The following is a 24,525-nucleotide window of genomic DNA, read 5'->3' as shown; positions in this document are numbered from 1 at the left end:
TTGGCGGTATGGACCGCCACGGCCAGCAAGTGGACCCAACAGCAAGAAATGAGCACATTGGGAAGTTTGAAACCCACACACCTGACACACATCCTCAACACTATTAAACACTCACACACACACCCCACATTCCTTTGCAATGCCAATAGCACAACAGATATTGACAACACACCATGCATACACTGAACTCAACATTACACAAGTCACAACCCAACCACACAACAGAACCATCACCAATAATCTTACAACACACCACCCACAACACACACCATGGCACCCCCTAAGCACACTGCTTCACAGATAGGGAGCTAAGAACAATGGTGGATGAAATACTCAAGGTCGAGCCACAAATCTTCAGGTCATAGGTCCAGCACACACCCATTGCCAGGAAGATGGAGCTATGGCAGACAATAGTAAACAAGGACAACGCAGTGGGAAACCATCCACGCATGAGGGATGACATCCGCAAGTGATGGAACGACCTAGGCAGGATGGTGAGGTCGATGGCATCCAGACACAGTATTGCGGTCCAAAAGAGTGGGGGAGGACCCCCACCTACACCCCCGAATACACCGACTGGGTTGATTGGTTCTTGTAATAATTCCTATCACGAGGTGTATTGTGTCCTAAGGAAACTTGCAGTACTTTACTCCTGCTTTTCTGGGCTCTGGGGTAGGGTAATTTAATTACCTTTACTGTATTCTTACTCTCCCAGTGATTCTGCACACACTACACTTGTCTAGGGGGGGAATCCGTGATTTGCATTCCACTTTCTTAGTATATGGTTTGTGTTGCCCCTAGACCTATTTTCTCCCATTGCATTCTATATCTTTTCCTATTGTTTGCACTATCCTATGTCTAATTACTTACCTTATTTTGGTATCTAGTGTATATATCATGTAAAATACGCACCTCCAGAAGGAGTATTGCCTCTAAGATATTTTTGCTACTGTCTCACCCAAAAAAACAACCTTCATTTTTGGTAACACTGAGTATTGGATACACTTTTGTATAAGTACTGTATAACTATACGTGGTATTGTATGAGCTTTGCATGTCTCCTAGTTCAGCCTAAGCTGCTCTGCTATAGCTACCTCTATCAGCCTAAGCTGCTAGAACACTACTACATTTCACTAATAAGGGATAACTGGACCTGGTATAAGGTGTAAGTACCCAAGGTACCCACTACAAACCAGGCTAGCCTCCTACACCTATCACCCAGCCACCAACAACTCTGGCCAAATGACCCCCACCAGTGTCTCCAGGCCAGAGACTGGCAGACCAGAAATACAGAGGCCAGAGTCACCACCTACTAACAGGCAGGATGATGATGGCCCCAGTGCAAGTGGGACTTCCAGACCTGTGCAGGGGACACAGGCACAGGGGGCTAGGCTCAGTGGGAGGGCATCAGTGGCCAAGGTTGGAGGCCAAAGGATGGATGCTGCAGCCCAGGAGGTGATCTCTGAGGTCCTGGGAGCATGCCACCATACACAAGACAAGATGGGCCAGATCCTGGTCACCCTGGAACAGAGTCAAAGGCTGCAGATAGTCCAACATCAATAAACCATGGAGCAATGGAAACAACTTAATGCCACCATGGCCACTATTGCAGGGGTGCTGCTGCACCAATACCTAGCCCAGCCTGAGACCCCCACAAACCAGAAAGCCCCTACCACTGCCCAGGACACAGACCAGCCCTCAACATCAGCAGCAGCAACTGGTCTAGTGACACTTCCCAAGGACACACAGGAGACCCACACCTCTACCCATGCAGCCCAACACCAGACCCTCAAACGGTCCCTCAGACCCAGATATGGCACAGGAACACCTGTCAAGACCAAGGCCCCCACTAAAAAGTGACTCTGACATGGACTGTCTCCCAAGTGTGCCACTGTGTTACCATCCTCACCCGCCAATAGTACCTTAACAACTTGCAAGGGACATATGGACCTATACCCACTGCCACCAATCGCTGATCCCATGTACCTACTATAGACATCCACCATTAGCCCACGCACTATCACAGTACAGCGCACCAATGCATTTGTGACACCAAATAAAACACATGTACACCAATTCGCATGTCATTGTAAATGTGAAATCATGTGCCAGTCAATTCCATAATCAGACCTTTATTGCAGGAATGGTACCCCATGCACAACATTGTCTGGAGTAAACCAAAATGTACAACATGTATGTTTCAATGGCACCTGCCACCTAATTCTTCAGGTCACAGTGTCAATGACTACATACCCGACATCACCAAAAACATAAGTCAGACAGACATTATGCAGTGCAGACGTGTTAGACTTTTCATCCTTGGCGTGGTCTCCCTTAACTTTTTGCCTCTGTTTCCCAGGTTGATGATGTGTGCTGGACTCTGATTTTGCTGCTTTTGTTACTCTGGCCACTTTTCCACTGCTAACTAGTGCTAAAGTGCAAGTGCTCCTTTACAAAATGTGTATGTAATTGGTTTATCCATGATTGGCATATTTGATTTATTAGTAAGTCCCTTGTAGAGTGCACTAGAGGTGCTCAGGGCATGTAAATCAAATGCTACTAGTGGGCCTGCAGCACTGGTTGTGCCACTCACAGTAGCTCTGTAATCACAATTCAGACCTGCCACTGCAGTGTCTGTGTGTGCAGTTTTAACTGGACATTTGACTTGGCAAATGTACCCACTTGCCAGGCCTAAACCTTCCTTTTTCTTACATGTAAGGCACCCCTAAGGTAGGCCCTAGGTAGCCCCAAGGGCAGGGTGCAGTGTATGGTTAAGGTAGGACATATAGTAATGTTATATATTTCCTGACGGTGACATTTTGCTAAATTTGTTTTTTACTATTGCAAGGCCTGTCCCTCTCTTAGGCTAACATGGGGGCTACCTTTAAATATGATTAAAGTTTAGATTCCCTCTGGGAGCGGAAGGACATGTGGATTTTGGGGTCTCTGAGCTCACAATTTAAAAATACATCTTTTAGTAAAGCTGATTTTGAGACTGTGTTTTTGAAAATGCCACTTTTAGAAAGTGAGCATTTTCTTGCTTATACCATTTCTGTGACTCTGCCTGTTTGTGGATTCCCTGTCTGGGTCAGTTTGACAGTTGGGCTGGTTGCACCTCAGAATAGAAAGTGGCACAAAAGGAGCTGGGGTATAGCCTGCATTTCCTGATAAGCCATCTGTGGTAGGAGGGAGGGGAGGAGTGGTCACTTACACCTGAAAGGGCTGTGCCTGTCCTCACACAATGCAGTCCCCAACCCCATAGTGAGTGTCTGGGGCCTGGCCTGGCCAAGGCAGGATTTCGCAATCAATAGAGACTGTGCTTTGAAGTAGGCCTACTTCAAAGGAGAAATTAGGTATAATAAGGGCACCCAAAACCACAGACTTTAAAACACTTCTGGAAACAAAGAGGAACCTCTGCCTGGAGAAGAGCTGAAGAGCTGAGGAAGAAGATTTGCCCTGACTGTGACTGTGCTTTGTGGAGGTATCCTGCAGTTCCTACTTCTGCCAGAGTATGAGGGCAAAGACTGGACTTTGTGTGCCTTCCATCTTGTGAAGATCTCCAAGGGCTTGATTTAGAGCTTGCCTCCTGTTGTTTGAAGTCTCAAGGACAGCAAAGACTTCTCTATGCCAGCACACGGAGTCTCTGGAGAGACTCCTACTCTGCCCTGTGGTGTTCATCCAGTTCCTGGGACCCTGAAAGGGGAATCTGTCAGCCTAAGAGGAAGAAATCCACGCACAGAATGCCGTGCATGGAAAAGATTGACACAACTCTGATCTGCGGCTGGAAAAGCGATGCGCCACCGGCTTTGCAGCTGAAAATCGATGCTCGTCTGCATCTCGACCAAAGAATAAATGCACAGAGCTGGAGAAATGATGTGCAGCATCGCTGACGGAGGCGGGTGAAATCGCAACCCGCATTGTGTGGTTTTGGGATCATCGTACGGCTGGATTTCCGACGCAACCACCGCTGGTTGTGTAAAAACAACACAATGCCTGGCCGGACCCGAGAGTGCCGACCAGATCGATGCATCACTCTCCTGTGGAGAGAAGAAATGATGCGCCCTGACCCAGCAAAAGGAGAAATGACGCAAGGTCTCGCTAATGAGTGAAATCGACGAATCGCAAGCCTTTTTTGACGCACACTCGCCTGTGCCGGGTTATTTTTTGACACACCCAAGGTACATTTTCACGCCAACAGTGTTAGTGTGTGTTTAAAACCACATGAAGACTCCTTTTACTTTTTAGTTGATAACTTGACTTGTGTATTGTGGATTTTTGTCGTTTTGGTCTTGTTTTGTTTAAATGAATATTTCCTATTTTTCTAAACCTGTGTTGTGTCATTTTCCATTGTTTTCATTAAGTTATTGTGTGTGTTGGTACAAATACTTTACACCTAGCACTCAGAAGTTAATCCTACTGCTGGTGCCAAGCTACCAAGGGGGTAAGCAGGGGTTAACTGAGGGTGATTCTCTTTTACCCTGACTAGAGTGAGGGTGCTTGCTTGGACAGGGGGTAACCTGACTGCCAACCAAAGACCCCATTTCTAACAAGACGACATCAGTGAACAGTACCCCATAGTCACTGGAAGTTTAGTTGGATCAGCTGGTTCCTGGAGTGGACATCTTACCCCTCCTCATCCTCACCATCACTCTCATACCCTCTCAGAGGTAGCAGGTCTGAATGTACAGCACCCTCCTTCTCTAGTAGGGGGATAGCTCTCCTCACAGCCATGTTGTGCAGCATGCAGCAGGCCACCACTATTCTACACACCTTCTCAGGGCCATACCACAGGGAACCCCCAGAGAGCTGGAGGCTATGTAATCTAGCCTTCAGGAGACCTATAGTGCGCTCAATCACCCACCTAGTACGTCTATCTGCCTCATCATAATTCCTCTCTGCACCTGTCCTGGGATTTCTCACAGGTGTCAGGAGCCATTGCGTGTTGGAGTAGCCAGAATCACCTGCAAAAGTGGTTGAAACAGGACTGTAACAAACTGCCATTACTTGCAGACAGCCTTGCTGTCAACTGTGTACTGATCCAGTGTCATACACACTCACCCATGAGCCATCCTCTGTCCCCTTGTAGTTGTTCCATCATGTGTGGCACACTGCTGTTCCTCTGGACAAAGGAATCATGAACTGATCCTACACACATGGTATTCACATGTGAAATGTACTGGCCAGCAGTACACACCAATTGTATGTTCATTGAGTGGAAGTTCTTCCTGTTCCTGCACACCTGTTCATTCACGCTTGGGGGGATGAGGGCTATGTGGCTGCCATCGATGACACCTTTCCCATGAAGAATGTTAGCAATAGCATAAAAGTCAGACTTGATGGCAGGGAGTTCAGCCCTTTGGGGAAACTTGACATATGTCTGCAGGTGTTGTACAAATGCATCCAGGAATTTGGACAGGATAAGGCTAAACTTTGGCTGTGAGAACCCTGCACCCATGCCCACTGTCACCTGAAATGAGCCCGTAGCCAAAAAATTAAGTACAGAGAGCACTTGCACTTCAGTAGGGATGGCATGCTGATTCCGATTAGCCGCCTCAGCACAGGATCCAGTAATCCAAATAGGTCATGGATTGCTGTATGATTGAGCCTGTAGGTGACAATGATGTGACTTTCCACAATGGCATCTAAATCAACAAGAGGTCTGTACACAGATGGGGCCCTCCCTCGCCACATGGGTCTGTACCTATGGGGAGGAGAGAACACATATGAGGGATCAACATACACATGCAAAACATGTTGTGTAAGAATAACTGCTGCACAATATGTAGGTTACACACACAAACGATGTATGATGTACTACATTAGGGACATGTATGCAGTGATACCTCCGGACTGATGTGAGAAACAGACACTCATGTGGGCAGGGGACTAAGGGCTGCTGAATGGAGCCCCTGACCAGGAAGTATTTACGTCATGCTTGCAAAATGGCAGCCTCCTGCCATCCAGATATGTAGGAGTGCATGTGACCTTATTCCGCTGGCAGTTGTTGTCATGGCGTAAGGCGGTGTTCACCGCCATGCACCCATTCATTGGTTAACATGGTTGTCAATGGGGAACCTGGGCCTATCATGATCGCTGCCGGCGGTGACGGTGCACACCACTGCGGAGCGTACGCCATGTTGTCACCCTGATTTCACTTGACTACCAGATCCCGTGCATTCCACTGAGCATGCTGCTGTGTCCTGACTCTGGTTACTCAAATGGCATGAGTCACAGGGGAAAGGGCCCTGACCTTCACCACAGAGGAGCTCGAAACACTGGTGGAGGGGGTCCTACCCCTGTATGCCAACTTACATGGGCGACCAGAGGAGCAGATAAGTAGGCAGTTGCCTTGCATGGATGTGTGTGATGGTGGCAGATGCCTGTATGCATGTGTGGTCGATATGAAACTGCACAGGTGTAGAATGTGTGGTAAGTACTGTGAGTGAGGTGGTGAAATCTTGTGAAGTGTCCGTCCCATAGTGGACGCATAGTCAGCTGTGTAATATGGACATATCCTGAACTCTGCTTTTCTTTACTCTGCGTCCCATACAGGTCAGCGCCCATCAAAAGAGGGGACTCTGGCAGGCCATCGCCAGAGAGGTATGGACCCTGGGAGTCTTCAACCAGAGGAGCATCCACTGCAGGAAACGGTGGGAGGACCTGCGGTGCTAGGCCAGGAAGACCTGCGAGGCCCAGCTGGGGAAGGCCTCCCAACAAGAAAATGGGTGCCCGTTGGACCCTGATCCCCCTACCTTGCTGCATTCTGGCAGTGGCATATCCAGATTTTGATGGGCGCGTGAAGGCTGCACAACAGCCACAAGGGGGTGAGTACCAACACCGTTTCATGCCTCTCTGATGGATGTTTGGGATGCTGTTGTATGCATGCTGTCTGGTGCCAGGAACTCTGACAGGTGTCTACCAGCAGTCCTGCCCCCATGGTCACAGAGATGATTTGGGCAGGTCTAACAGGTCCTTGTGTCATGTGGGAAATGAGTTGTGTGCTGGGGTAGTGGCCAGTAGTCAGGGGCATATTCATGACTTTAGTTGTAGGTGCTGCGTGTAGGTGTGTACGCTGGGTGGGAGTGTGTGTGCCCCAAGTATGTACATCCATTCAGGTATTTACAAATTTCGCTCATATTTTGTCTCCCCACCCCTGTGCTCTTGTGTTCTTTGTGTACATCAGCATCATCTGGTGAGGGAGCAGTGGCACCGGCGAGTGGGGATGCAGCCGTCCATGGTTCCAAGGAGGCAGAGTCCACCAATGCCAAGGGGACCAGTGGGTTGGAGGGCAAGGGTAGTACAGCGGGGAGGCAACTACCAGTGGCAGTAGTGACTCTGATTCCTCCTCCGATGGGAGCTCCATGTTGGTGGCGGACCCTAGTGGGCCCACCCATTCTGTGTCATCTTCCACCACCCACATACCATCACCACCCTCCCAGTTGCTCTCTGCCCAGTTGCCCCTGCCTGCTCACCCAGAAGGGTAGGCGTCTCCTTCGCTCCAGGGTCCTCATCCCCTACCCCAGTCAGTCCTGCTGCCCTCATGGAGGAGGCTATTGACCTCCTGAGGACTATCTCTGATGGGCAGACAACCATCATGAATGCCATCCAGGAGCTAGCATCTCAGATGCAGCAATGCAGTGCCTACCTGGAAAGCATTCATGGAGCCATGTCTGGCCTACATAGATCTTTTCAGGCTCTGGCCGCTTCTTTAACGACAGCCAATGTCCCTGGTCTTTCTGTCCCCCCTCCAACCACCTCTACTCCTTCCAGCACCCCTCTCCCTTCACCCATCCCGAGCACACGTTCAGACAGCCATGCACAGACCTCAACACACAAGAAGCACACACAGAAACACAAGCACCACACTTCCCACCACAAGAATTCACACAGCCAACATACAATGGCACACAAAACAACATCCACTTCCCCCAGTGTGTCCACCTCTCCCGCCTCCCTGTCTGTCACCTCAACATGCACATCCACAAGCACATCCACAAGCACTGCACTCTGAGTCACTGTTGCTGGTCACCACAACATCAGACATCCAGTCATGCACCTCAGACACCACACCTGCACTTTTCCTGTCCTTTGTTTACCTATTCGAACCCACTGGCCCACCCCGTCTCGTCCCCAAATGTGCCCACCTCCTTGTCCTGTCCAGTCCTTCCACGTCAAAGTCTGCTCCAGTCCGCCCTTTCCATTCTCGTGCCCCTTCCCCAGAGAGGAAGAAGCCCCATGCTGGCCCAGGTCCATCTGACACCCCCCGGTCCAAGCCCACTTCCCCACCTTCCAAGGGCAAACCCAAACCCCCTCCACCTCCCAAACGTAAGCCCAAGCCCGCCTCGCAGATGTAAATCCCCACCCCTGCCACCCACTGCCCTGTGTGCACATGTGGGAGTCAAGTTTCGGCCATTTCGGCCCTTCAGCCCTTATTTCGACATTGCATTTTTCTTTAATTATTAAACTTTGTGTGCCCAGTGTTGCTGGCGGCATAATCTAGAGACGTGGTTCATTGTTTCATTGTGGGGGTGTGGTGTGCCCATTTGTGTACTTTGACCAGGTTGTATTGGCCTTGTGTCAGGTAAGTACCTCTTGTTCTGGTGTGTATGTCTTGTGATGGTGTGAGGGGTTGGGGGTGCGTTGCATTGGTGTGTAACTGCGTCCTTTCTTCCCTTACCATCATCGTCTTCATCTGCGGTCATGGTTGTAGAGGTATATTGCAAGGAGCAGGACTGGCATTATTTGCAACTCTCTCTCCATGTCTGCTTCGGCGTGTGGTGTGTGCCTACGGTGAGTGTTTCCTTTTTTTTGGTTTGTTTCTGCCACGCAATCCTGCCCCAGACCTGACGGCGGTCTTGTGCTTCTTTATTTGTTGGACGGGTGGGGCCTTTCTGTCGGCCTCTGGGTGGCCTCTTCCATCGCTGTTGACACTCCTATGCTGGCGGTGTGTGGATTTCACGCTGGCTGTTTCTCATGTGCTTCATCATTTGGTGATCCAGACCGCCAGTCTGTTGGCGATAGTTACCGCCACCGCCAGCGGTGTGGTGTTTACCACCATGTTCATAATGAGGACCACAATGAAGCTGCACATGTGTTTAATCAGGGCGGACAACACTCTTGTAAGCACTACTGAGAGCATTGGCTGTGACACTCCTGCTGCCAAGCCCACTGTCACTGAACTGAAAGAATCAGTTGCCAGGAAATGGAGCACTGATAGAACTTGCACAAGAGAGGGGATCCCAGTGGGGTCATGGATAGCAAATATCAGGTCAGGTTACAATTTGGCACACAGCTCTGTGATTGTGGCCCTGTCCAGTCTATAGGTGAGGATAATGTGCCCGTCCTCCATTGTTGCCAGGTCCACAAGGGGTCTGTACACGGGGGTATGTCTCCATCTCCTATTCACCCACAGCGGTAGCAATCTATGGGGCAAAAGAGTGAGGAACTGGTCAAAAACTGAACAAGAGGGCTACAACAGAACTTTGCATGCTGTTAACTTGTAATGGGCCAATGTGATTTGTACAGTATGTCCTAATTTCAACAGTGACGCAGCAGTTATCCAGGACCTACTCCCCCCTGTGAAATGGCGGCCGCCTGACCTGTGAGGAGGGACAAGTGGAAATGAGGTAATACTGCTGACGTTGTGCGCGGTGGTGGGAGGCGGTCGGGAACCGCTGTGCAACTCCTCATTGGTTAACATTGGGCCCTATAGGGTTCCAGGAGCCAATGGTGATGTATGCCAGAGGTGACGGTACTCACCGCCGCAGACGTGACCGCCATTTCCCATCTGTTCATTCACTTGCTACCTGACCTTCTACAGGAAAGGACCTACACTGCAAGTGCTGCTGTGACCTGGGTCTGGAAGCGACCATGGCTCAAGTTTCTGGGGAAAGGGCATCTTCCTTCACTTCCAAGGAGTTGGAGAGACTAGTGGATAGGGTCCTACCCCAGTACCCTTTACTTTATGGTCCTCCAGACAAACAGGTGAGTACACTGTGAGCACGCTGCATGGGGCATGAATGTATGGAGTGCTATGTGTGTGTAAGCCTCGTGTAGTGGGGGGCTGAGGGGTCCTGGGCAGAGTGCTGCATGTTTGGTGGGCAATGTCTGTGCGTAAGGGGATGGGAGGGATATGGAGGGCCATGAGTATAACAGTCCAGGCGGTATGAATAATATCGTTTGTTATGTATCTTTTTTCTGCAGGTGAGCACCCATCAGAAAAAGGGTATTTGGCGTGCCATCGCCAAGGAGGTGCGGAGTCTTGGGGTCTTTGACAGGTGGAGTTTCCACTGTCACAAATGGTGGGAGGACCTGGGCAAGGAAGATGGCGGAGGCCCTGCTGGGGCTGGCCTCCCAACGAGGAAGGGGTGCCCGTCATACGCTGACCCCCCTGATGTTCCGAATCCTGGTGGTGGCCTATCCGGAGTTGGATGGGCGCTTGAAGGCATCACAGCAGCCTCAAGGGGGTGAGTACAGATGTAGATTCATGAATTTGCATGTGTTAAGGTGTTACCTGGGTGGGGGATGTGGGTCTGTGGGTGCCCCTAGGCCAGGAAGAACATGGCAGGGTAGGTTCCATGATGGCCAAGCTCAGATGTACTCCAACCCCAATAATGCTAGTGGGCATCTACTACTGGGCAGGGTGCTGTGGGTTTCAGGTGTGCAGCTAATGGTGTTAGGCATTGTACTCCATGCCATGGTGACTAGCATTGTAACTGGTAATGCATGGCCTAGTGCATAGGGCTGTTCCCCGTGAGTTGTATATGCCAACGGTAGTGTTGTTGCTGGCATTGACCAAGTGTATCCTCTGTCCCTCCCCCCTTTTTGTTTTTTCACCCTGTCCTTGTGTGCATTAGCATCATCTGGCAGAGGAGCAGAGGCACCAGCGACAGAGGGAGCTGCATCCCACATGGGCCTGGAGGCCAAATCCACCGACGGTGAGGGCACCAGTGGGACGGAAGGCAAGGGGAGCACCACGACAGACACAAGTGGGGACAGTTCTGACAGCGACACCTCCTCTGATGGAAGCTCCCTGGCGATGGACACCTCTGTGGCCACCCCAATGACAGGTACAGCCGCCACCCCCATACCAGCACCACCCTCCCAGCAGCCCCTCTGCGAGTTTCCCGTGCCCGCTCACCCAGGAGGGTGGGCATCTCCTATGCCCCAGGCACCTCATGCCCTACCACAGTCAGCCCTGCTGCCCTCAAAGAGGAGGCTATTGACCTCCTGAGATCCCTCTCTGCTGGGCAGTCAATCATAATGAATGCCATCCAGGGTCTAGCAGGGCATTTGCAACAAACAAATGCATACCTGACATGGCGGCCCAACAGAGAGCATTCCAGGCTATGGCCTCCTCCCTGATGGCAGCCATTGTTCCTGTCTCTAGCCTCCCCCCAACTTCCTCTACCCAGTCCCATTCCCCTTAACCCCAGCCTATCCCAAGCACACCTTCAGACCTGCATGCACCCAAATCAACACACAGAAGTGGCTCAGGCAAACACAAGCACCACACTTCATCCCACAGGCACTCAGAGAAGCACCACCCAGATGCAGAAACATCAACATCCACTGCCTCCACTGTGTCCACCTCCTCCTCGTCCTCCACCTCCCTCCCAGGAGCATCTCCACTCACACCTGCATGCACTACATACTCATCCACTACCTCCATTACCAGCACACCTATCACAACACGCTCCTCACTGGCAGTCACCACCCCCACATCCATGCACACGTCCCCTGTGTCCTCTCCCACTGTGTCTGTGCCCCTTCCTCCCAAAGTACACAAAAGCAAGCACTCAGACACCCAACAGCCATCCACCTCAAAACAGCATCCAGCCCATGCACCTGCACCCAAACACAGCAGACAGACACCTCCTACAACCACTCCCTCTTCCTCCACTCCCACACCTTCACCCTCTTCCAGCCCCAGTGTCCCTAAAAGGCTTTTCCTCTCCACCCTTGACCTATTTCCTGCCCCTCCCCCCTCGTCCTTCACTTCGGGCCAGGGTGGCCTGAACCCAGCCCAGCACCTCAGCCACCCAGCCCACGGCCACTGGAGTTTCCGCAGCTACTGCAGGTGTGAGAGGATCCAATGAGGCACCAGCCAGAACAGCCAGTGTGCTTGCACCACCTGCCAAAGGCAAGAAGGGGTTGCCAGCTAGCAAGGGCAGGAATGGGACACCAGCGGGCAAGGGGAAGGATGCACCACCAGCCAGCAAGGGGAAGGAAGGAACACCAGCCAGCAAGAGCAGGAAGGGAACACCAGCTGTCAGTAGCACGGAGGCACCACCATCTGCCAAGGGCAGAAAGGGGACAACACCTGCCAAGAGCAATGTAAAAATAACTGACGCTCCAGGGAGGATGGATCTGGTGCCTGGAACTGGAGCAGCACCTGGCCAAACAACACAAACCATGGCATTTCAGCTGCCTGGGGCTGCAGGGGAAGGGCTGGAGCCTTCCCCCACCACTGTCAGCACCGCCACCTGCACTGCAGTCAGCACCGCCACCTGCACCGCTGCTAGCACCGCCACTTGCACCGCCAGCAGCACCACTGCCAGCAGCAGCAGCCCCAGTGGCAGCTGTACAAGGCTGCAGGGTAAGGGCTGGAGCCTCCCCCCACAACTGACAGCAACGCCACCTGCACTGCTGCCAGCACCGCAACCTGCGCCGCCAGCATCACCCCTGCCAGCAGCAGCAACCCCAGTGGGCAGCCATCCGAGGCTGCAGGGGAAGGGATGGAGCCTCCCCCCATCACTGACAGCACCACCGTCAGCCCCGCAACTGCCATTCACTGAGCAGCTGTCACCACTGGAGAGCAGTGTGTAATCATGCCTACATGGGTTGTAGTGCATCCTAGCCTCTGCAACATCTGTAGATGTAACACCCAGGTGAGAGACTATAACCTTGCACCATCCAGGATCAGCATCACAGGGCACAAGGCCCCCTCCAGAACCAGTGGAAGAAGGCATCCACTCACCCCTCCTTCCCAGGATTAATCACACTGAGCACAAGGCCCCCTCCAGAACCAATGGAAGAAGGCATCCATTCACCCCCTCCTTCCCAGGATGAAGCACACTGGGCACAAGGCCTCCTCCAGAACCAGTGGAAGAAGGCATCCACTCACCCCCTCCTTCCCAGGATGAAGCACACTGGGCACAAGGCCCCCTCCAGAACCAGTGGAGCAGCCATCCACTAGAGAGACTTTGGCTTTGCACTCCCCAGGACCAAGCAGTGGGCAAACCACCCACTTGAGAGACTGTGGCTTTGCACTGCCCAGGACCAAGCAGTGGGCAAACCACCCACTTGAGAGACTGTGGCTTTGCACTCCCCAGGACCAAGCAGTGGGCAAACCACCAGTTTAGAGACTGTGGCCTTGCACTCCCTAGGACATCGCAGAGGGAATGTGCCCCCCTCCAGGAGCAGTGGCGTTGTACCATCTTCCGGCTGAGGTGCCCCCCCATTCCATGTCCCCCTGAGCTGCCTGTGTGTTTTTGATCTGATGTCCCTGCAGTGTTCTCTCCATATTGAGGCAGGAGTCAAGAGTGGCCTTTGCCTATGTGTTATGGCCCTGTGGGCCACGGACATTTTGGAGTGGGCATTTTCCCTCCATTTGTATATGTTGTACATACTGTTTAGTGCTTTCTGGATGAATGTATCTCAAATTGTAATACTACACTCACTTAAATCAATTCCTTTCGTCCTTGAGTTATTCCTGAGGCTTACGGGGTATATATGTGATGTTGTTGCATCTGTTTGTGTGTATGGTGTTGGGGGCGAGGGTGGTGGTGTTGCATGTGGCTGTCACTCTCTTTTTCCTCCCCCCCTCCCTTGTGTGCTAGGTGCGGTACTCACCTGTGGTCGTCTTCGCCGACGTTCGTGTTCGAGGAGGTAAACCAGCATGGGGAAGATCTTTAGTTCAGGCTCCATGTCATTGTGGTTCTTCCTGGGGTGTCGAGAGGTGAGTTGTTTCCCTTCTGTGTACTGTTTCCGCCGTGCTTTCGATGGCGTTAGTACCGCTCCGGAAAAGGTGGCAGATTGGTGTGTCATAATATAGTGGGCAGTACATTGTCTTCCGCCTGGCTGTTGGCGGTTACCGCCGCAGTATTTGTTGCTACCGCTGTGGCGGTTGGAGTGTTAAAGTGGCTGTCTGTGTTGGCGGTTTCCCCCGTGGTCATAATTCCATTTTTCTTACTGCCGGCATGTTGGGGGTATTACCGCAGCTTTAACACCGACCGCAAGGGTTGTAATGAGGGCCTAAATCTCAGTAAAGAGATTAGAAACACAATAGTTCCAAATAGGGTTATCACACTGTCTTTGATGGAGTCGTTCGCAACAGTCCATTGCTACTCGAGAGGGAGTGCGGGCCGGTCACAGAGTCACACAGACCCCAGATATACTATCTTTGGAAAACGAGACCACAAAGATGTTGCACAGAGTTGGCGAGGTGAATAGGTGCTGGAGCTTGTGCGGTGTCGGTTCCTTACTGCTACCAGAGAGGTGAGGTGTGGTTTCCTTACTGCTAGGCAGGGGAGGTGAGGTGTCGGTTCCTTGTGGTTGCAGGGGAGGTGATGCAGAGTTGGTTGCATGGCATTGGTTCCTTATGACAAGGTGGGGTGAATGAATCCCCCAGGTCAAGACATGAGGTGCCAACTTCGTGGTGACGCAATCACACCACGGGTCCACCTATGCTGCAGTGGAGTTTCAGTCTGGTGTCCCGCACGTTGAGACATGGAACTCATGACTCACGCTGTTGTGTGACTTTTGAGGCACTGCGTTGGCCTTGGACCTGCGACATCGGTCCCGGTTGTTACACTCAGTGGGGACTATGGCTCAGGGTACTGGCAGCAGCATGGAGTCAGACAGGAGACGATGTGCTTGTTTCTTCTAAGTGAGTGTCCTATTGAAGAATCGCTTCCTCTCTGTAGGAAGTTGGCTCTGTATATACTATCTCAAAGTGAGGGATAGTGTGCACAGCGTCCAAGGGTTCCCCATAGAGGTTGATAGCGGCAAAATTACATAATACTAATGCTCTATTTTGTGGTAGTGTGGTCGAGTAGAGGGCTTATCAGAGGGTATTGTTAAGCATTTGTTGTACACACACAGGCAATAAATGAGAACACACAATCAAAGTCTTAACTCCAGGCCAATAGGTTTTTATAGGGAAAAATATTATTTTCTTAATTTATTTTAGAACCAGAGATTCAGAATTTAGGTAAGTACATAAATTGTAAGGTACTACACACAGGTAAGTATAGAACTTTGATTTAACACATTAGTATACACAGTTTTGGAAAAAATGGCAATAAGCTATTTTAAAAGTGGACACTGTAAAAATCAACAATTCCTGGGGGAGGTAAGTATTGTTTAGTTTCTCAGCTAAGTAAAGCACTTACAAGTTCAGTCTCCTGGCCCACAGGTCGGGGTTCAAAGCAACCCCAAACCCTCAGCACCAGCAACATAGGGGCGGTCAGGTGCAGAGGTCAAAAGAGGGCCCAAACAACATAGGTGCCTATGGAGAACAGGGGTGCTCCGGTTCCAGTCTGCTAGCAGGTAAGTACCTGCATCCTCGGGGAGCAGACCAGGGGGGTTTTGTAGAGCACTGGGGAGGACACACATTGGCACATAAAATATACCCTCAGCGGCACAGGGGCAGCCGGGTTCAGTGTGCAAAGTAGATGTCGGGTTTGTCATCGAAAACAATGGAGGGACCCGGGGGTCACTCTGGCGATGCAGGCAGGACACAAGGGGGGCTTCTTTGGCCAGCCACTGACTGGGCTAGGATGAGGGCCGCCTGCTGGTCACTCCTGCACTGGCAGGTGGTTCCTCTCGGTCCTGGGGGCTGCTGGTGCAGTGCTTGGTCCAGACGTCGGGTTCCTTTGTTACCAGGCAGTTGCGGACAGGGGGACCCTTTGGGAGGCCAATGTGTTATTTAGTTTTTTTAAATGCAGTGCTGGACTTCTGACAAAATACTACCCTCTTACAGCGTTACACATTCTAGTGTGGTAGACAGACAACATCCATACATAATGGAAAGTGATGTAACAAATCTTCTTTTATAAGCAAGCCAAAGAATGTCACTTTGGATTTGTCATTTTTCTAACTTGACAAGGACAAAGGCATTGTAAAATCTTGATGTTTTGTTTCACAGCTCCTCTGCTGTACTTAGTTAAGAACACTCTAAATTTATCAGTGCAGTCTTGTCTCATGTTACAAATTTTCCTACATTACCACTCATAAACTGCTGCCAAGAGATGCTGCCCAAAAGAATCATGAGTTATTATTCTTCTATATCTCTAGGCATTCATTTTTCTTGCTATGGGGGTATTTACTCATTGTTTCCACATACACAGCCATCTGTATGAATTGTAAACACTAACCTATTTTTCTTGAAAATAGGTCTCCTCCTTAAAAAATAATTACTCAGAACTGGAGGTATGTTTCCACTCTCCATGGAGAACATTGTAAAAGTTTGTTCTATTAACGTTCAACATTTGTCGACACTTCTTTTTAAGTGGATTAACCAGTCTAACTAAACAGAGCATTCTGTTTAACATCAGAACAAACAACTTTCTCTTTGACCTAAATGCGTTCTCTACTTGACTGTCAAAAAATCCCTTTTTTATCTGTGTATTGCATTTCTCTTCTTCAATGTTTCATGGACTTCATGTTTTTAGCAGCTGTACTGTGAACAAGCTTCTAACGAAAGTTCTTTGAATTGTTTGCTTCTTAATTTACTTTGCTGCAGATTTTTCTTCAATTTTTTTTTCTTTAAAATGTTTCTGATGTTATGCTCCTTTTCAATACATTTTCAAAGTGTGTAACAACTGCATTTGAAATTTTACATGTGCTTATTATTTTTTTAACAAAAGTTTGCATACTCTGACCCAATTTTGATGTTTTTTTAACCATCTTTTCCAAGTTTTGTTTTACTCCCTCACTTTTTCCTATTTCTCTTTTGTTTAGATGGCATATTGACCTGGCCCAAAGACCTACATAAGAAACCCAAAACACATCATATTTATCTCTTTTTCTCACATACTTATCACTGAAAATCTAGACATTTAACAACAGTTTATACATAACAGGCCAACAACTGTGGTCAGTAGACTTTGATAAAAGACTCCTCTCTCTACAAAGACCTGTCAACAAGGAGAAAGAAGTGCATGGCTGGGTTTTATGTGACCACACACTCTCTACAGAGGCTACTTAGGAAGTTGAAGCCTGGGTGTAACAGTCTCCAGTGAAAAATGAACTCCTCTGTAAAAATATTTCTCAAATAGACATCTTTTTTACACACTGTCTTACTTTTGGAAGGAAAAAGTGTAGAGATAGACAAGGGGCCATAACACTTGTTCTACTATTCTGTTTTTCCCTAAGTCCCCCGATAAAAATGGTACCTCACTTGCTCGGGTAGGCCTGCCGCCCGCGATAGGAAATGCAACATGGACACATCACATTTTTACATTGAAAACTGACGTGATTTTTGGAAAGTGCCTAGCTGTGGATTTTGATCTCTAGCTCAGCCGTCGCCTAGGAAAACCTACTAAACCTGTGCATTTTTCAAAACTAGACACCTAGGGAAATCTAGGATGGGGTGACATGTGGGGCTCTCACCAGGTTCTGTTATCCAGAATCCTTTGAAAACCTCAAAATGTGGCCGAAAAACATCTTCTCCTCACATTTCAGTGACAGAAAGTTCTGGAATCTGAGAAAAGCCACAAATTTCCTTCCACCCAGCATTTCACCAAGTCTCCTGATAAAAATGGTACCTCACTTGTGTGGGTAGGCCTAGTGCCTATGGCAGGAAATGCCCCAAAGCACAAAGTGGACACATCACATTTTCCCAAAGAAAACAGAGCTGTTTTTTTCAAAGTGCCTAGCTGTGGATTTTGGCCTCTAGCTCAGCCGGCACCTAAGGAAACCTACCAAACTTGTGCATTTTCAAAAACTAGACACCTAGGGAATCCGCGATGGGGGTGACTTGTGGGGTTCTCACCAGGTTCTGTTACCCAAAATCATTTTCAAACCTCAAAATTTGGCCAAAAAACACTTTTTCCTCATATTTCGGTTACAGAAAGTTCTGGAATCTGAGAGGAGCCACAAATTTCCTTCCATCCAGCGTTCCCCAAGTCTCCTGATAAAAATGGCACCTCACTTGTGTGGGTAGGCCTAGTGTTCACAACAGGAAATCCCCAAAAACACAACATGGACACATTACATTTTCCCAAGGAAAACAGATTTGCTTTTTGCAAAGTGCCAAGCTATGGATTTTTGCCTCCATCTCAGCTGGCACCTGGGGAAACCTACCAAATCTGTGCATGTTTGAAAACTAGACACCTAGGGGAATCCAGGATGGGGTGACTTGTGGGGCTCTCACAGGTTCTGTTACCCAGAATCCTTAGCAAACCTCAAAAAAACACTTTTTCCTCACATTTCGCTGACTGAAAGTTCTGAAGCCACAAATTTCCTTCCACCCAGAATTCCCCCAAGTGTCTGATAAAAATGGCAACTCATTTGTGTGGGTAGGCCTAGTGCCCGTGAAAGTAAATCCCCCAAAACTCTATCTGGACACATCCAAATGACCAAATACAAAACTACCTGTTTTTGTGGGGGGCACCTGTGTTTTTGGTCCTCGGCTCAGCAGCCATACAGGAAAACCTACCAAACCCAGATATTTCTGAAAACTGAACACCCAAGGGAATCCAGGGATGTGTGACTTGCGTGGATCCCCCAGTGTTTTCTTACCCAGAATCCTCAGCAAACCTCAAATTTAGCTAAAATAATCAAATTTTTCCCACATTTCTGTGTGGGATCACTGCACTGGGACACATTTCCTACCACCCAAGCTTCCCCTCAGTCTCCTGGTAAAATGATACCTTGCTTGTAGCTGGACCAAGTGCCTGTGACAGGGAAGAGCCAAAAACATGTCAAAATGAAGGGGGAACCAAAGCTGGTCCAAAAGAGCAGTTTGAAAAAAATTAATTAGGCTTACAAGTGGGGCAGACTTTTTATCCATATAAATGAGACAGTGCTGGGTGGTAGGAAATTTGTGGATTCCTGCAGATTCCGGAAGGTTCCATCACAAAAATGTGGGAATAAATGTTTGATATCTAGCTTAGTTAGAGGTTTGTAGGGCATTGTGGTTCAGAAAATGGTGTGGGGTGCATGTGAAGCACACCACCATGGAATCACCCAGATGTTTAGTTTTCAAATGTGTCTGGGTCTTGTGGATTTTTCTAGATGGCAGCACCCTAAAATCCAAAAAGTGCAGCCTGCACCATTCCAAGTGGGACGATTTTGAGAGTTAGCCAAGCTCCCATGTCCCAAATCTAAAACCAAAACCCCAAATAATCAATTGTCCTCTTGCTTGCTGTGGGATAAGATGTTTGAGTGTGCGGGGGAGAGCTGAAAAACTTTTACCCTTTTCAGTTGGGGTGGGGCATAACCAGTCCCATACTGGTTAGTAGCCACCACCCCACTATGTTTTTTTGTTGTTTTTAATCCCTTGCATCTAGTAGACTTTTTGCCCCCTGGGGTGTGGATCGGGGGTAATTGTCCTATCTGCCCACTGGTGGGCAGAACAACTTTGGCCCCATTTATTTGGGGTGGGGGTATGACTATACCCCCACCCTCCTATTTTAAAAAAAAAATCTTCCCTGCTTTCTGGTGGGCTTTCTGCCCCCCCCCCTTTGGGGCAGATGGGCCTTCCAAAAATAGGCCAATCTGCCCCAAGGGGGGAAGATATGGCTAACAGTAATGTGCCCCTCATGGGGAGTGATCCTTGCCCAAGGGGCTGCTCCCCAAACAAAATACACTCACCAATCCCTGGTGCCTAAGTGGTTTCTGCCCCTCAGGGGGCACATTGGCCTAATAGAAATAGGCCGATCTGCCCCCAAGGGGAGCAGAAATGGGTTCAAATAAATGTGCCCTTCCCAGGGGAGCGACCCTTGCCTAAGGTGGCACTCCCCTTGCCTAAAATTGGTGCAAAAAAAAAATCCCTGAGACCTAGTGGTTTCTGGCCCCCTTGGGGGCAGATAGGCCTAACAGGAATAGGCCGATCTGCCCCCAAAGGGGGCAGAAAGGGCCTAAAATAAATGTATCCCCCGGGGAACGACTCTTGCCTAAAGGGTCGCTCCCTTTGCGTGAAATTGATGCAAAAAAATAAAAATCCCTGGTGGCAGATGGGCGTAATGAAAATGGGCTGATCTGCCCCCAGTGGCCTAAAGACAATTTGTACCCCTGGGGCTCGCCCTTGCCTAAGGAGTCGTTCTCCACATGTAAAAAAATCAAATAAACAAAATTAAAAGATCCCTGATGTCTAGGGTTTTCTGCCCCCGGTGGCAGATCAGCCTAATTACAAGACGCCGATCTTCCCCCAACGGGGGCAGAAATGGCCTACAACAAATTTGCCTAAGGGGTCACTCCCATCACGTGAAACAGGGGGGCAGAAAAGGCCTAAAAATATTTTGCACCCCTGGGGAGCTGCCCTTTCCCAACGGGCTGCTCGTCTTATGTGTAAATATATATTTTTTTTATTCCCTGGTGTTTAGTGGCATTTCTGCTTCCCGATCGCATTGCGATCAGGCAGTAGAAATGCTGAGAGAGACATGAAAGGAGAGGAAAGGCCTTTCCTCTCCTTTCATGCCTCTCTCATCCCCTCCACGTGATCAGAGGAGAAATGTTTTTGCATTTCTCCTCCGATCGGCACTGGAAGCTGATCTTCCAGCACAGAGAGGGAAGCATCTGATGACATTAGCACCCGATCGTGCGCTGACGTCATCAGATGCCACAGGTGGGGTCAGGTTGGGGCAGGCCTGGAAGGGGAAGTGATTCTCCTTCCATACCTGCCCAGAGGAGGTGGGTGAGACGCCCCCGGGGGGAGTGCTAGCGCTTCCCCTGAGGGATCATATCTGGACCTAACGGTTACATCCTGGACACCCGAGCGGTGGTGCCCAGGACGTAACCATTACATCAGGGCACCCAAGTGGTTAAATCAGCATGTCAATAAACAAGTCAATAAACACATCAACCCTTCAGTACTGGTTTTGGTTTACCTTTTAGTCAAGGTTTCTGTTCCATGTCCCTGGTGCATTATGGTCCTTGTAGTTCCTTCTGTGTTCAGACCCTTCCTAGATCACTTTCTGGTGGTGGTTTCCTATGCACTAGATTGGTTATTGAAACCTATGGTTATTCTGACCTATTTGTATTTGCATTCTGGACCCTGCTCTATGTTTGCTCAGATCCATACCCCATTCTAAGCTTTCCTAATCGCCTTCTTGTGTCTCCTGGTTTCCCTGGTCTTCTCTCCTTAACAGCCAGAGCTCAGCTCTCATTTAATTGGGGATTCCCTGATTACTTGTGCCTGGTTCATTCCTTACACCAATGCTCCTACCCTGAGCCTCCAGCTATTTCAGCTCTCTGAGCGCAGAGTGAGTGCAGTGGCTTGTAACTGACTTCTGTTGATTCTCCTTGTGCTCTGTTGGGTTCCTGCTGCTGTTGTTACAGGCGTGTTCCTTGGTTCTGTTTCTGGTATTCTCTGAACCCATTTACCTGATTTGGGGTATTTTGTACTATCTGCTTCTGTCCCTTATTTCCCTGCATCTTTTTCCTGTGTTAGCTATTGATAATTTTCTCCTGTCTGTACCCTCTTTCTTCCGCCCGTAATACGCCTCTCCTTGCCTTGTGTTCTGTGTTCCTTTTTGCCTGCCTATTTCTGTCTTGCCTTGTCTGAGTGTCAATCTCTATTGACTATAGTGTCCTGTCTGTACTCTTCTTGATCTGCCCTGTTATACACATACTCCTTGCCTAGTGTTCTGTATTCCTGCTTGACTGCATGTTATTGCCTTACCTTATTTGAGTGTAGATCTTTCCTAGCCTTGTTTTCAGCTCTCCATATTGCAGTCCTGTTTCTGACACTGATTCCAGTCCTGCTTTTTCCTGAACCCAGTTTCTCTTTTGGTGTTCCTTGTTCAGTTCTCTTTGTTCTGACCTCTGATTATATTGTGATTCTGATTGTCCATGCTTCCAAGGATTCCAGTTACACTCCATAGCTTGGCTACTGACAGATAGGACTGCCCTACACTCCTTCTCCCTGGGAGCTGCTGGGTGTCTTTCAGAATTCTGTGAGGTTAATATGCACCTTGCTTTCATGCAAGATGTTTTTTCACCTCACAAATAGAACATTTCTGAGCAGCAGACAAACTTTCACTTATGGTAGTTTGTTAATTGTTTCCCTGCTTTATCTTCCTGTTGTTTGTATTTGTGTTTTCCCTGCAGACTTCCAGTGTCCTATTCACAGTCTGTTCCAACCTGTTTCTGTTCTGTTTCCCTACCAGCCTTCAGGTACTCGCTTGTTTATAGTCCCTTCAGAGACCACATACAAACCCAGTTATTCAGTCTTGTCCCTGTTTCACCCCGCTGGTTCCCTTGACAGATCATCCTGCTAGTTCCCTTGTACAGATATAGTACACTGTTACATTTGTGGTGGAGTACCATATCCCCCAAACTCAAAATCATGCCCCTAGAGTTTACTGTCTTTGAATCTTTCCTAAAGTCTCAAAGTAAATCTGAACTATGTTTATTGTGTCCACTAGTCCAGTATGGATCCTTCCTCATTCTGTGTGACATATGTCTTTAGAAAACAACTTGCAAAGTTGTAGGGCAACTGGGTATGCAAGATGAGGGACTTTTAAGTATTCTCTTGGTGCTCCACTTACCTCCCTATCTGATCCAATTGCATCAGTGTTTGGTCATCACATTGTTGGACAATGTCATCAAAACTGTCACAGATTGCAAGGTCTGTACTCCCATGCTATAACATTTCTAACTTAACTCTTTATTCTCTTGGCTTGTAATATAGAATGGGATTTTCAGGTGACTCAAGGTCCCATTGCCTATTATGTCCTGTGTTAGACCTGTCAGCTTTAGGATGGTCTTCCCCCAAACCTTTTGCCCTAGCAGTCTGTGCACTTCACCACTGCTAACCAATGCTAAAGCGCTTGTGCTCCCTCCCTAAACATGGTAAAATTGGCTTACTTCTTATTGGCATATTTAATTTACTTATACGCCCCTTATAGAGTGGTATACCATATACCCAGGGTTTGTAAATTAAATGCTAGTATTGGGCCTGCAGCACTGATTGTGCCACCCACTTTAGTAACCACTTAAAACATGCCCAGGCTTGTTAGTGCAACCTAAATGAATTCAACTTGGTAATATAAGCCCCTTGTCAAGCCTTAAGCTCCCATTTTATTGCATATAAGTCACCCCAAAGGTAGGCCCTAGACAGAAGGATGGACATGTACTTTTAGGTTACACATGCCCTGGTAGTGAAAACTACCTTTCCCATAGAATAACACTGGGTTGCCTTGGAACAATGATAAGTGCTAACTTATGTTTGGGGACAGGCTATCATTTCATGTATAATGTATGAGAAATTGTAATGAAAAATCCTCTTTAATAATAAAGTCGGATTTAAAGTTACAATTTTCAAAATGCCATTTTAGGAAGTTGGCATTTTCCTGCCCTAAATGGTTTAATGCCTACCGCCTATCCTGGGTCACATGACTCACTGAAGTTGGCAGCTGGACTTTATTTATTCCTACCAGAAAGCCACACAATAGTTGAATTAGCTGTGCCTAGATGGGCCATCAACTGACTGTATGGGGTGACGGAGCTGAGCACAGATCCACTTGAAACGGAATAGGCTATGCTCTACCTCTACACAAGGGACTTGTCACCCCTGAATTGTTCATGCAATCAGCTGAGAGCCATGGCTGGGAAGTCAGGGAACTTCAAGCACTTCTGAAGGAATTCTCCAAAAACCTCTCAAAGAAGGCACAATTTATAAAAAGAGGACCATGAGACTCATTCTTAAGTACCCCTCTGGACCTGTGAAAGAATAAGAAGGACTACTGTGCTATTCTGCAAGAAGGACCAATATTCTGTGGGCCTGTGGCCTGCTGCCTGCTGTACTGCTGCCTGAGTGAACAACTTGATCTGCATCTTGAACCCAGGAGCACCAGAGTGACTCCAAGGGGCAGTTGGCTGGCCTCCTGATCAGAGCCTCAGGAACAAAACAGGCTCCAACAACTTTGAACCCAGCACCTGACTCTGCTACCTGTGAGTCCTGCACCCACAAGTAGTGGCATCCCTGTCCTGGACCTTTAGAGGTGGATCTGAAGGTGCTCTGCCAGCATTTCTGTGGTCCCAGCAGAACTGACACAGTGTGATTCATCACCTTGCAAGACTCTGCATTGAAACTGTTGCATAGCATATCCTTTCTGCAAGACTTCATATCGCAGCCTGTAGCCCCTCAGAACTCCCGCTGCAGGAAGCAATTTTCACTCTTGACTTTGCATTGCAGTCTGCTCCTTGGAACTGCCTTGACACATCTCAACGCACACACCTTGCATCACCACTGCATCTCCCTCGGAACTGCTGCTGAACAATGCATCTCCACGCAATACTTCACATTGCTCCGCACCTTTTGTCAGGAGGCCTAACTTGGACCATGTATTTGACC

The sequence above is a fragment of the Pleurodeles waltl genome, chromosome 2_1 (genome assembly GCF_031143425.1).
Source record: "Pleurodeles waltl isolate 20211129_DDA chromosome 2_1, aPleWal1.hap1.20221129, whole genome shotgun sequence".
Classification (NCBI taxonomy): Eukaryota; Metazoa; Chordata; class Amphibia; order Caudata; family Salamandridae; genus Pleurodeles; species Pleurodeles waltl.
The sequence above is the reverse complement of the archived record's forward strand: the minus strand, read 5'-3'. Positions refer to the sequence as shown.